This window comes from Solanum lycopersicum, chromosome 8 (assembly GCF_036512215.1).
Source record: "Solanum lycopersicum chromosome 8, SLM_r2.1".
Classification (NCBI taxonomy): Eukaryota; Viridiplantae; Streptophyta; class Magnoliopsida; order Solanales; family Solanaceae; genus Solanum; species Solanum lycopersicum.
Window position 1 is genome coordinate 29,913,640 of NC_090807.1, and position 12,146 is coordinate 29,925,785.

The 12,146-nt window shown below is 26.6% G+C and overlaps 1 long non-coding RNA gene across 1 annotated transcript; it reads left to right on the forward strand.

Moving 5' to 3' along the window:
* The first annotated feature begins 2,907 nt into the window (after nt 1-2,907).
* Nucleotides 2,908-10,330, forward strand: LOC101245273 (uncharacterized). Its single transcript, XR_011211017.1, has 5 exons — nt 2,908-3,072; nt 3,513-3,568; nt 7,423-7,505; nt 9,789-9,848; nt 10,151-10,330. It is a non-coding gene; the product is annotated as an uncharacterized lncRNA (long non-coding RNA).
* Nucleotides 10,331-12,146: the final 1,816 nt, after the last annotated feature.

Genomic DNA, 12,146 nt, shown 5'->3' on the forward strand with positions numbered 1-12,146 from the left:
TTCTCTTATAGAATGGTCGAGCATTCACGATACTCATCACAAGTCACATTCTCTTCAAGGAATGGACTAATTATTTATATGTACTTCATAAATTTGCATTATAATCACATTGTCATGACTTTAAAATTCATCATATTTCTATGACACACCTCAACATCACTTCGAAAGATCAAGTGTACCATCACTTTATCTTCTTGTATCATGATAGAGGAGTTATAAACTTGTCAAATTATTGGGTTGACAACATTCACAAGTCTAATAACCTTTCATACCATTTTGATAATAAAAATTGTCTTCACATTTTGAAGGACTATTTGAAGAACTCATAGTGTTCTTCCTTTTATCATTATCACAATGATGACTATTATAATTCTGTTCCTCCACGTTCTTACTCGCATTATTAATTTTTTTTCATCTTTCAGACTAATCATTCGCTGCTACCACATTCATATGATTGGATGGAGAAAGTCAACAGGCGGATTTCAGAGTTATCACATGTTGCTACCACATTCTTTTCAAGTAATGAAGCAAATTCAATATGATGAATTTCAAGACATTTCATCAAAAATATATTTTTTTTCTTAGTCATAATTTTATCATCACTATGGTACATTGGCTCAAACTCAATGTCTTACCCATATAAGGAGTGTTACGCCATAATTCTATGGGACTTGAACCCAATCACGGTGCATAAAAAACTCTAATTGATGTCTTACCCTTTTGGTGCGATAGAACTTGTACCTATTGTCTTATCCTCAAATATTTTTCATTATGGTGCATCCGCACTTTAACCTGATGTCTTACCCTTTTGGTGCGATGAAACTTGAATCCAGCGTCTTACCCTTAACCAACGGTATAATAAACCGAAGTACAACATGATTTATTCTTTGAGACTTTCAAAACAATCAAAATAATATTCAAACTCATGCTGTTAAAATTTTATACCTTCTTCCATTTAAGAAGTTTTGTATAGCATGTCATATTCAACCAATAGTTGTATGTCTTTGGTTCCTGATAATTGTTAGTGATCGAATACTATTGTATTCTAAATCAATAAAATATTTTAGAAAATACATACCTGATTTTATGCATATAATACCTTGATTCTTATAACGAGATCAACCAAAACATGAGTTAAAGAAAAAACTAAAACACAATCTTAATTGGATAGAGACTGGTGCTGATAACGTGTTATAAAATCAATCTCATAAAAATATAATCATAAAGAGAAGAAGACAAGAGAAGTAGATAAAAGAAGGGGAATTTTCTTCTTATTCAAGTGTATGTAAGTCTCATATGTATATATTACAATAGTGAATGAACAACCCTATTTATAGAGTGAGAAATCACTCCAAAGGTCATCATATTAAGTATCATAATAAATAGATACATTCTTATCCAAAAAGGTTCATGTAACCTAGTGAATATGAATGGTTGTTCTTGTACCAACCTTATGGACTATCCACTCATTCAATGAATTTATAACAATAACAACAGAATAAAACAAAAAATATATGGGCATGCAAAGATAATAAATTTTAGAGGATTTTCTAAAGAACACAAAATGTCATCCTTGTATGCGAAGCAATGATGTTGTTGACAAGAAATTAGAGATTTGTAAGGGCTTTTTTTATCGTACCTTCAACAGTTCCAGAAGAGAAAACTTGTTTAGACACACAATTAACGTTTGTTATTTAATGTGTAGTAACAAATACTTTTTACAATAATTTTGCAGAAATATAAACAACAAAATTTAAGACATGTACTCAAAAATAATAATTTATTATATAAGCATAAATATATTAATACCTGTAGAAAACATACCATGATGTGAAACAAAATGGGAAAAAAACTGAGCACACTAAATGCACCGTGTTCCCTTAAAAAAATTATTCCCCTCTAGTACTCGAGATTCAAACGAATAGATCCTCTCAGGATAGAACGATTCTTTTCACCAGTGTATCGAAACAAAAATAATGGTGTCAGTGATTCATCTAACAAGAGCAAAATACAAAATTATTTAATTGTCCAAAAGAAGAAGAAATAGTTCAAAATTTTCGTTATTTTATAGTGAAAGGAAATTCCTCTATTTATAGACAACAAAAGTTAGTGTGAACAAATGTTTATTGTGTCTTATAGAAAATGTCACAATTCTTTGGAAAAGTTACAACCTTTGGAAAGGTCACAATCTTTCATAAAAATCACAATTTTTCATAAAAGTCGCAATTTTTCATAGAAGTCGCAACTCTTCATAAAAGTCATAACTTTTCATAAAAGTCACAACTATTCTTGAAAGGGAAAAGCTAGTTCTGAAAATAAAATAAGTCGCGACTTTTCATAATAGTCACAATTTTTCATAAAATCATTTTTTAACAACCAAAATTAAATTATACATCTGCCATAGTCATTTAATAATTTTCCTCAAAAATATAGAAGTAAGAGGTATATTTAATAATTCAAGTACAAATAATAAGTTTTTGCATACAAAAACAAAATTGTACAACTTACTGCAAATTAATTTGAGTAGTGCTAAATCGAAAGAAACTTCGATGGCATGAATTGGCAAGACACGGTTAAATGACTAAATAGCCCTTTGACTCCAAAATGACTTATTTTATCCCTCCCAAAAAGAAAACAATTCTTTGACTTTTTCTTTCTTTTTTATTCTCTCTCTTACTTTACTCGTTTATCTTCTATACATTTATAATTATTTGATTGATATATCAGGTGTATATATAAAATTATTTGATATATATATTACTATTATATACAAGAGTGGTAAGAGGACGACCAAGGGTATAGTGGTCATTTTACATTAATAACAAATGGACAAATTTCATTTTCAAAAGCAAGAAGGGCAAATATGTAATTTTACATTAAAAAGGGACAAATTTCAATTTCAATAGCAAATGTTTGCAGATCCATTTCTCTTCCATCTTTGTACAATATCAGTCTTTCTTTAAACAAAAAAAAATTTCAATTCATCCTTACCACAAAAACTTACTCAAACATAATTTCTTCCAGCTCTCTTCTTTCAACAACTATTAATCAATTTGCAACTCAAAACTTCAGGTATGTTTTCTTTCTTTGGTAAAACATGGTTAGAGAATAGTAGTTTCTGATATGTTCATTCATTTTCTCTTCCATCTTTGTACAACATCAGTCTTTCTTCAAACAAAAAATTCTCCAAAGTGAATATATATATATATATATATATATATATATATATATATATATAGTGATTTCGTTATTTTCTAGGTTCTCTAATTTATGCCAGTTGCCCACCAAATTTTTTTTTATAAAAAAACCCCTTTTAAATATCCCAAAAGGTTTAGAAACATATTTTTAAAAATTTTATCTATCTATCAATGGGGCGTTATATTTTCATCGTTTGTCATGCTTTTCTTCTCTGTTTCTCATGGTAACTGTATTGTTTTTTTCTCTTTATAATTGGGCTCTTTTCATTTAAATTACTCATGAATTGTTTTGATTTATTAATTGTGTATGTGTAGGTGTAGGGACCGGCAGAAAAATGGTGGGTTCTTTTTCACATGGAGTTTTACACTAGGTCGGTTTCTTCTTCTTCTAATTTAAACTTGCATCTTTAATCTCTCAAAAATTGACTATTTTTATTAGATGTATATGTACAACAAGTGTTTATAATTTTTTTTTCCTTTCTACATTAATATTTAAATTTAAAATAAAAAATTTTAATTTGTGATATGTTCATTCATTTTGTCTAATCTCAAAATCCCTAACCAAAAAATTATGAATAACAATTTATAATTATAATTATTATAATAATAAAAAAATATGAAACATAGAGATATATATGTACAAGAAAGTGTTTATAATTTTTTTCTTTCTAGATTAATATTTAAATTTAAAATATAATCTGAATCTCAAAAATATCTAACCAAAAAAAATATGACTAATAATTTATAATTATAATTAGTATAATAAATAAATAAAAATATGAAACATAGAGATGTATATGTACAAGAAGTGTTTATAATTTCTTCTTCTTTCTATATTAATGTTTAAATTTTTAAAAAAAAAGATAGGGGAAGTGGTTATAATAATTACATAAGATGTACTACAACAGTAAAAATGATACGTGTCTTGAAGAAAATATATATTGCTTTATACACAATAGCAAATGGAGTGATGTAGCTCCTGCTTTTTAGGCTTTTAGCAGTAGTGTAATTTTCATTTTTTTGACTTTTAGCAAAGATTTTTCCTCCTTTTTATTTTATTTTATTTTCTTTCTAGATTAATATTTAAATTTAAAATAAATTTTTTTAATTTCTGATATGTTCATTGATTTTGTTTGAATCTCAAACATCTCTAACCAAACAAAAAAAAATATGAATAATAATTTATAATTATAATTAATATATAATAAATAAAAAAATATGAAACATAGAGATGTATATGTACAAGAAGTGTTTATAATTTCTTTTTCTTTCTAGATTAATGTTTAAATTTAAAATTAAAAAAAAAAAAAAAAAGATAGGGGAAGTGGTTATAATAATTACATAAGATGTACTACAGCACTAAAAATGATAAGTGTCTTGAAGAAAATATATATTGCTTTATACACAATAACAAATGGAGTGGTGTAGCTCCTGCTTTTTAGGCTTTTAGCAGTAGTGTAAACTACTATTTTCACTTTTTACGCTTTTAGCAAAGATTTTTTCTCTTTTTTTTTTATTTTATATATATATATATATATATACATAGAGATGTATATGTACAAGAAGTGTTTATAATTTATTTTCTTTCTAGATTAATATTTAAATTTAAAATAAAAAATTGTAATTTCTGATATGTTCATTCATTTTGTCTGAATCTTAAAATCTCTAACCAAAAAAATATGAAACATAGAGATGTATATGTACAAAAAGTGTTTATAATTTTTTTCCTTTCTAGATTAATATTTAAATTTAAAATAAAAAATTTTAATTTTTGATATGTTCATTCATTTTGTCTGAATCTCAAAAATCTCGAACCAAAAAAATATGAATAATAATATAATTATAATTATTATAATAAATAAATAAAATATGAAACATATAGATGTATATGTACAAGAAGTGTTTATAATTTCTTTTTTTCCTAGATTAATATTTAAATTTAAAATAAAAAAAAGAAAATATAGGGGAATTACTATTATATAAATTACGTCAGATGTACTACAACAATAAAAAGGATACGTGTCTTAAAGAAAATATATATTGCTTTACAAAATAACAAATGAAGTGGTGTAGGCTCCTGCTTTTTAGGCTTTTAGCAGTAGTGTAGTTTTCATTTTTTTGGCTTTTAGCAAAGACTTTCCCTCCTTTTTTTAATTTTATTTTCTTTCTAGATTAATATTTAAATTTAAAATAAAATTTTTTAATTTCTGATATATTCATTGATTTTGTCTGAATCTCAAAGATCTCTAACCAAAAAAATATGAATAATATAATTTATTTTTAGAAAAACATAGTTAAAAAACATAATGAAATTTGGTTTACTCCCTTATTTTTATCGAAACAAAAAAAAAGTTGCATATATTGTTTGAAAATAGCGTAAAAACTAAAAAGTACTGTGAATCACAATAAAATGACAATTAAAAATATGTGAGAATCATATAAGAAATTTCGTTTACATTTCTAAGATCACTTGTATCACATAAAATAAAACAGATAGAGTAATATATATTATTCGAAAATAACATAAAAGGTACATAAATTAACAATTTTAAATTTTTTTTTTTGGAGAACACATAAAAATTTAAATTCACTTTTCGAATTTCATTTGTGTCACATAAATTAAAAGAAAAAAAAATTAACATACTTTGGATCTGCGCTGGAACATGAACATAATACTACTAATCTAATACATACATCACCTTTGAACATTTCAATGCTCATACAACAAATTGAATGTATAATGTATCATTTATAAAATATAGTATTTAATGTATCATGCTAGACAATTGGTGATGATACGATAGTTTAAAAAATCATTGATGCTATAAAAACAAATGTGTTATCATTTCATCAATGATTTTTTATTAGGAACTTTAAATTTGAATCAACATTATAAAAAAATATAATATTACATTTATTAAAAAGTATTTTATATTAATTAAATGTGTTTCAATAAGATTAATAATCTAAAATCAAATATTATTTTCTAAAACTTTGAAGTATATATGCCTAAAAAAGAATAGTATTGTTTCTTTTTTCTTTTTCATAACCGTGGCTTTTAGTTTAGTTTTAATATTTCGAATAATATTCTTATTTATAACAGTGAAGAGTTATTTAGACTAATAACATGTTTACTATGTATTTTCAATGTAGTATCTTAGATATTATTGTAAAAACATTATTGTTATTGTAGAATATTTGAATTGTTTAGTTAAAAATTTTAAATTATTTTTATTAAAAAGTAAATAATTTTTTTCTAAAATATAGATCTTTTATTCTTTTTAGGGTAAATACATAAGTATTCCCAACATATGTCCGTAATCTCAAAGATACTTATACTATATTAAGGTTTTATTACTCTTCCGAACTTATTTTATAAATAATTTTCTATTCCCTTTTGATCTACGTGACACTATTTTTTGAACCTGACACGTGCTAACAATTTTTTCAAATTATATGGGTGATAGTATCACATAAGATGAAAAGGGATATAAAATTACTTATAAAATAATATTATGAATAATAAGACATTAGTATAGTATAAATATGTCTCTAAAATTTTGGATATATATTAGGAGGATATTTATGTTTTAAAAAAATCTTTAATATTATAAAAAATAATGTGAAATTATTAAAATTTAAAGGACTTAAAAGGCAAATGTCATCAAGCCACCCATGCGCTAAATTTTTAACGCAAATTTGAATTTAGTTCATTCAGATAAAAATATTAAACATCGAATGAGAAAACGAAAAATGAATTCTATATAGAGGTGCAATTACTTAAATACCCTGAACTGCCTTATCTCGTTAGGGATGACAGCAGAAATTACAAATAAAATAACGTGGCCAATTAATAGGAGAATCAAACAGCCAATTAGCAGTTAACCGTAAAATTTCCACTTTTCCATTGAAACCTCTCTTCAATTATCGCTTTGCCCTTTTTGCTTCTTTGATCTATCGATCGTCTGATCAACCTTTAATTGGTTAGTTTTTCATTGTATAATCGGACCCAATTTATCAAAGTTTCAAATATAATGTTTAATTTTGTGAATTTGGTAATGTGTAGTTGTTTTAAGCATGCATAGGCTATGGCAGGAAGCAATAATTTGTGGGGTTTCTTGTTGATTTTTAGTTTGATGATTATTGATCGACATTTTGGTATCTGGGTTTTGTTTTTTTTCGCCTAAAAGATTGTTTTTTTTTTTTGGTTTTGTGACTTGTGTAGGTGTTTTCAAACTGAGCATTTTTGTGCCTTTTATGTTTAAAGGCGACAATCAAGGAAGAAGTTGATATTTGGATGATAAAAAGGTGAGGCTTCGGTTCTGCTGTATGTTTTCTTTTTCTCATCCATGAATTGCATAAGATTGTGTATCAGTTATATATGTTACGTTGACCTTAATGATACTGGAAGATTATGTTCTTTTATGTGTCTTGCTTGGGTGTATGCCTGTGTAGTTTGCTTTTCCTTTTCTGGTGTTTGGGAAATAATCAACTCAATTGGAGTGTTTTGATTTATATGTGTGTTTATGCATCCTGTTACTAAGTTGGCGAGAGAGAGGTGATTAGATAGAACATGACACAGTTTCAGCTTACCGAGGACATGATAGGAGAGTGTGGAGGACATGGATTATGACAGAAGGTTGGTAGGTAGCAGTGTGCTGTCTTGTTGTCCGTACATATTAGTAGTTGTAGTATTGCTCCTGTAGTTTCTTGTTCTTCCACTTCTTTACTGTTTGTTGATTTCTTGTATCTCAATTATTGTTTTGTTTTGTTGTAGTTTTTGTTCTGTTTCGATATGTTGTTTCTTGTACTTTCGTTACTTCTTTCGTTGGACTGCATTGGACTTTTTCCATTGAGACGAGGATCTATCAGGAAGAACCTCTCTATCTCTTAGGTTGGGTAAGGTTTGAGTACTCTCTACCCTTCCCAGTTTGTTTATTATCGTTATTGTTGTTCTCATGTAATTTCTGGGTAGTGTTTTTTCATGAGCATCAAACATTTGAATGAAAGCTGTGTAATTTGTCTTGCCTCCTCTGGTAACCAAACATGACATAAGTTAATCTCGAAGTCTTAATGAGGGTTGGTGTTGTTTTAAAAAAACACACAACTAAAATCAAGATTTTATTTGGTGTGTTCCCAACTTGAAAATTTGCATCCGGGTTTGTCAATCTCACTTCCCTGCCTGAATATCTACCACAAGAATGTGAATCTCTCTATCTTCAGTGATATGGTGTTAAAGCTCTCTGACAGAACTGATATTCTACTTGATTTATGGGATACATGAAGTTTAGATGGTTTGGCATCTTGAGATATACCCTTCATGACTAGTGACTTCGCCAATGATCGGTTAAGGTGATTTTGAATGCAGAAAGAAGAGCTGGCTAAGTCTCCCCACATCATATTTATCTGGTTCATTATATTTACCACATGCAACTACTATAGGAAAAACATTTATGAGTAGGGGAATTACTATTATATAAATTACGTTAGATGTACTACAACAATAAAAAGGATACGTGTCTTAAAAAAATATATATTGCTTTACAAAATAACAAATGAAGTGGTGTAGGCTCGTGCTTTTTAGGCTTTTAGCAGTAGTGTAGTTTTCATTTTTTTTGGCTTTTAGCAAAGACTTTCCCTCCTTTTTTTAATTTTATTTTCTTTCTAGATTAATATTTAAATTTAAAATAAAAATTTTTAATTTCTGATATGTTCATTGATTTTGTCTGAATCTCAAAGATCTCTAAGCAAAAAAATATGAATAGTATAATTTATAATTATTATAATTAATTAAAAAAATATGCAACATATCTGTACATGTACAAGAAGTGTTTATAATTTCTTTTTCTTTCTAGATTAACATTTAAATTTAAAATAAAAAAAAAAGATAGGGGAAGTGGTTATAATAATTACACAAGATGTAGTACAGCAGTAAAAATGATATGTGTCTTAAAGAAAATATATATTGCTTTACACAATAACAAATGCATGCTTTCATTTTTATGCTTTTAGCGATGGGGTGTAGGCTACTGATTACATATTCAGGCTTTTAGTAAGACTGTTACTTCTTTTTTATTTTATATATAACTTTATTATTATTATTATTTAATTATAAATGGATGTAATATTTACCTATCCATTATTTTTTTACCAAGTGGCTGAATATTCATCACACATTATGAAATATCTTTTATGTAGAAATTTCCATCCAACCTTTAAATAACTCTTCATTTTTCTACTTTCCATTCAACCTTTAAGTAGCTCTTCATTTTTCTTTTCTGCTCTTAACATATACTTTAATTTTAAATTTGTGTGGTCTTCTGTTGTTCAAAATCCAGGTATTTTGTTCCTACTCTTTTATATATATATATATATATATATAATATAATATAATATAAATATAGTAATAATTTCAAGAAAGCTGGCATATTAATGTTTTGTATTTACATCAATTTAGTTTTTTTGCTTGTATAAATCTTCTGTACACATTCACTATTATTAATTAAATTATAATATTATAATTTATTGTTCAAAATCAGCCTTTGCATTTATATCAAATTTAATTAATGATTTCTGCCATTAACTTTACAGAATTTCGACTTCGTTGGGATAGTTGTTCGCTCCTGTAATTCACTTTTCTCTCGGTGTGTGGTAAGTAGTACCAACTAATCCCTTATTTAACAGACCTTTATCCACTTGAGACAGCAGAGTGCTTTGTGAAGTTTATATAGACAATGATTTTTAATATAAAATTACATATTTACCCTTCTTGCTTTTGAAAATGAAATTTGTCCATTTGTTATTAATATAAAATGACCACTATACCTTGGTCGTCCTCTTACCACTCTTGTATATACTATACTACTCATGTATATAATACATATTTTTTTCATCTTGTGTTGTATAAGTTATGTGATGCTATTCTGTGCTAACATGTGATTTTTTTATCAAAGATGATTCAGAAGATCCAAGCATGAAAGATGCATCTGTTTTTGTCTAATTTTATATAGTATGTAAATGTATGTAATTAGTATTCCCACAAATGAAAATGTTAAACTATGTAAGTATCTCACTTGGACATTCAGTAGTATGACATTCACATAAAAATATATTATGAACAAATTTGGCAGCTATAATGTGTTCGATTCACTAATTTTTCTCATTGAAATATTAATTTTGTTTGTTCAATATGCAACTCATTAAATTTAGGTCCATTATAAATACCTATAATGCTCCCAACTACAGCATCATCAGCTGAAAGCATGTCTGCAAGCCTGTATCAGTATTGCATACAAATTCAGCAACTCCTAAATATTAATTGATAATTTGTTAACATTCAGCTACTCTTGATGTTCACTTTCTTCATATTGTCAATTTGCTTAATAAACAATGCATTTATATTGTGAACATACATCGTAAAATAAAATGATAATAAATATATAAAATATTAAAATATTAAACGTTGAGCCCGTGCTTAGCACGGGCAACGCTCATCTAGTATATATATACACACACACACAATTCAGCTTTCTCCATTCTTTGTCCTCTCTCACTCGCCTCTCCACTTACTCTCCCAATCTTACTCGTCGCACTCCTCCCTCAAATATCTACAAACCATAGTTTAAATTTATAACTAAAGCATAATTATAGTTCTTTTTAAATGACGATATGTGAAAATTACACTGAAATATATTAAAGTTGATATTTTTAAAATTTTTAAGACCTTAAGCCAAAATATTTTTTCTACGTACATACTGGACAACATATTTTTTTTTGCTCTATAAACCTCAATTATTGACCTAATTTGTCCATTATCCCATTTTCTACGATGAATAAATAAATAAATCATCACGTTCCCACCAATGCCATTTAAATACGAAACTTTTATTTTTTGTTGCATTTACTTTTCAGCGGCCATTCATTTCACAAACTTTTCACTTTCCAACTGATGGAGATGGAAGAGACACAAAATAATAATAATAATAATAATAATTTATATTGTATAGTATAATACAACTAGCATAAAATAGAAGTACTATCATCAAAATCACAAAAACTTAAAAAACATAATAATAATTTTTTTAAAATTTATTTCCTCTCAACATTTCAAAAAATAATATTAGAATTAAAATGTGTATGTAACTTGGTAACCGAAAAATTAGTAGAAACATAAAAGAACTTAACAAAAAAATTGTAAGAGTATAAATTAAATTTCTTGGGCAATGTAAAACATAAAATAATGATTACATATTGGACTTTTAAAAAGTGATTTTAAAAAGTAGAGAAAGTGGTTTTACTATTTGAGGATAATTTGTGTACAAGATATTAATGAGATTACCCAATCACTCTCAACTTTTCACACAAATTTCAAAATTCTCAACATTTTCTTGCTCGTGCCATTTCGTGATAAATTGGTGTCTTACCAATTATATTTTTCGTTAATTTTAATGGTAAGCAAAATTAATAATGACTACTCTTTCATATGAATAAATATTTAATTTAAGGTACATGCTCTTTCCAAAACGTAAAGTATCAATAGTAGTTGATCTTGTCTTTTATAAAGGAACAAAATAGTACTAATACTTTTTTGTACGGAACAACTTTAGAGAAAATAAGGGAAAAAGAGACATTTTCAAAACCCAATAAATAATACTCCCTCTGCTTAAAAATGTTGACCTAATTTAATTTGGAACGAAGTTTAAGAAAAGAAAAAAAACTTTTTAATCTTGTGATTCTAAATTAAAGTTATGTCAAATGTATCAAAATGTTCTTTAATCTTGCGATTTTAAACATGTTACGAGAAAAATTAAAGTTAAAGTGTTGCCAAAAAAGGAAAGGGGTCACTCTTTTTTAAACAAACTATAAAGGAAATAGGAACATTCTTTTTTTAAACGCAGAGAGTATTATCTAATTTTTTTATTTTTTAAAGATAGTGACAGCCAACATTTA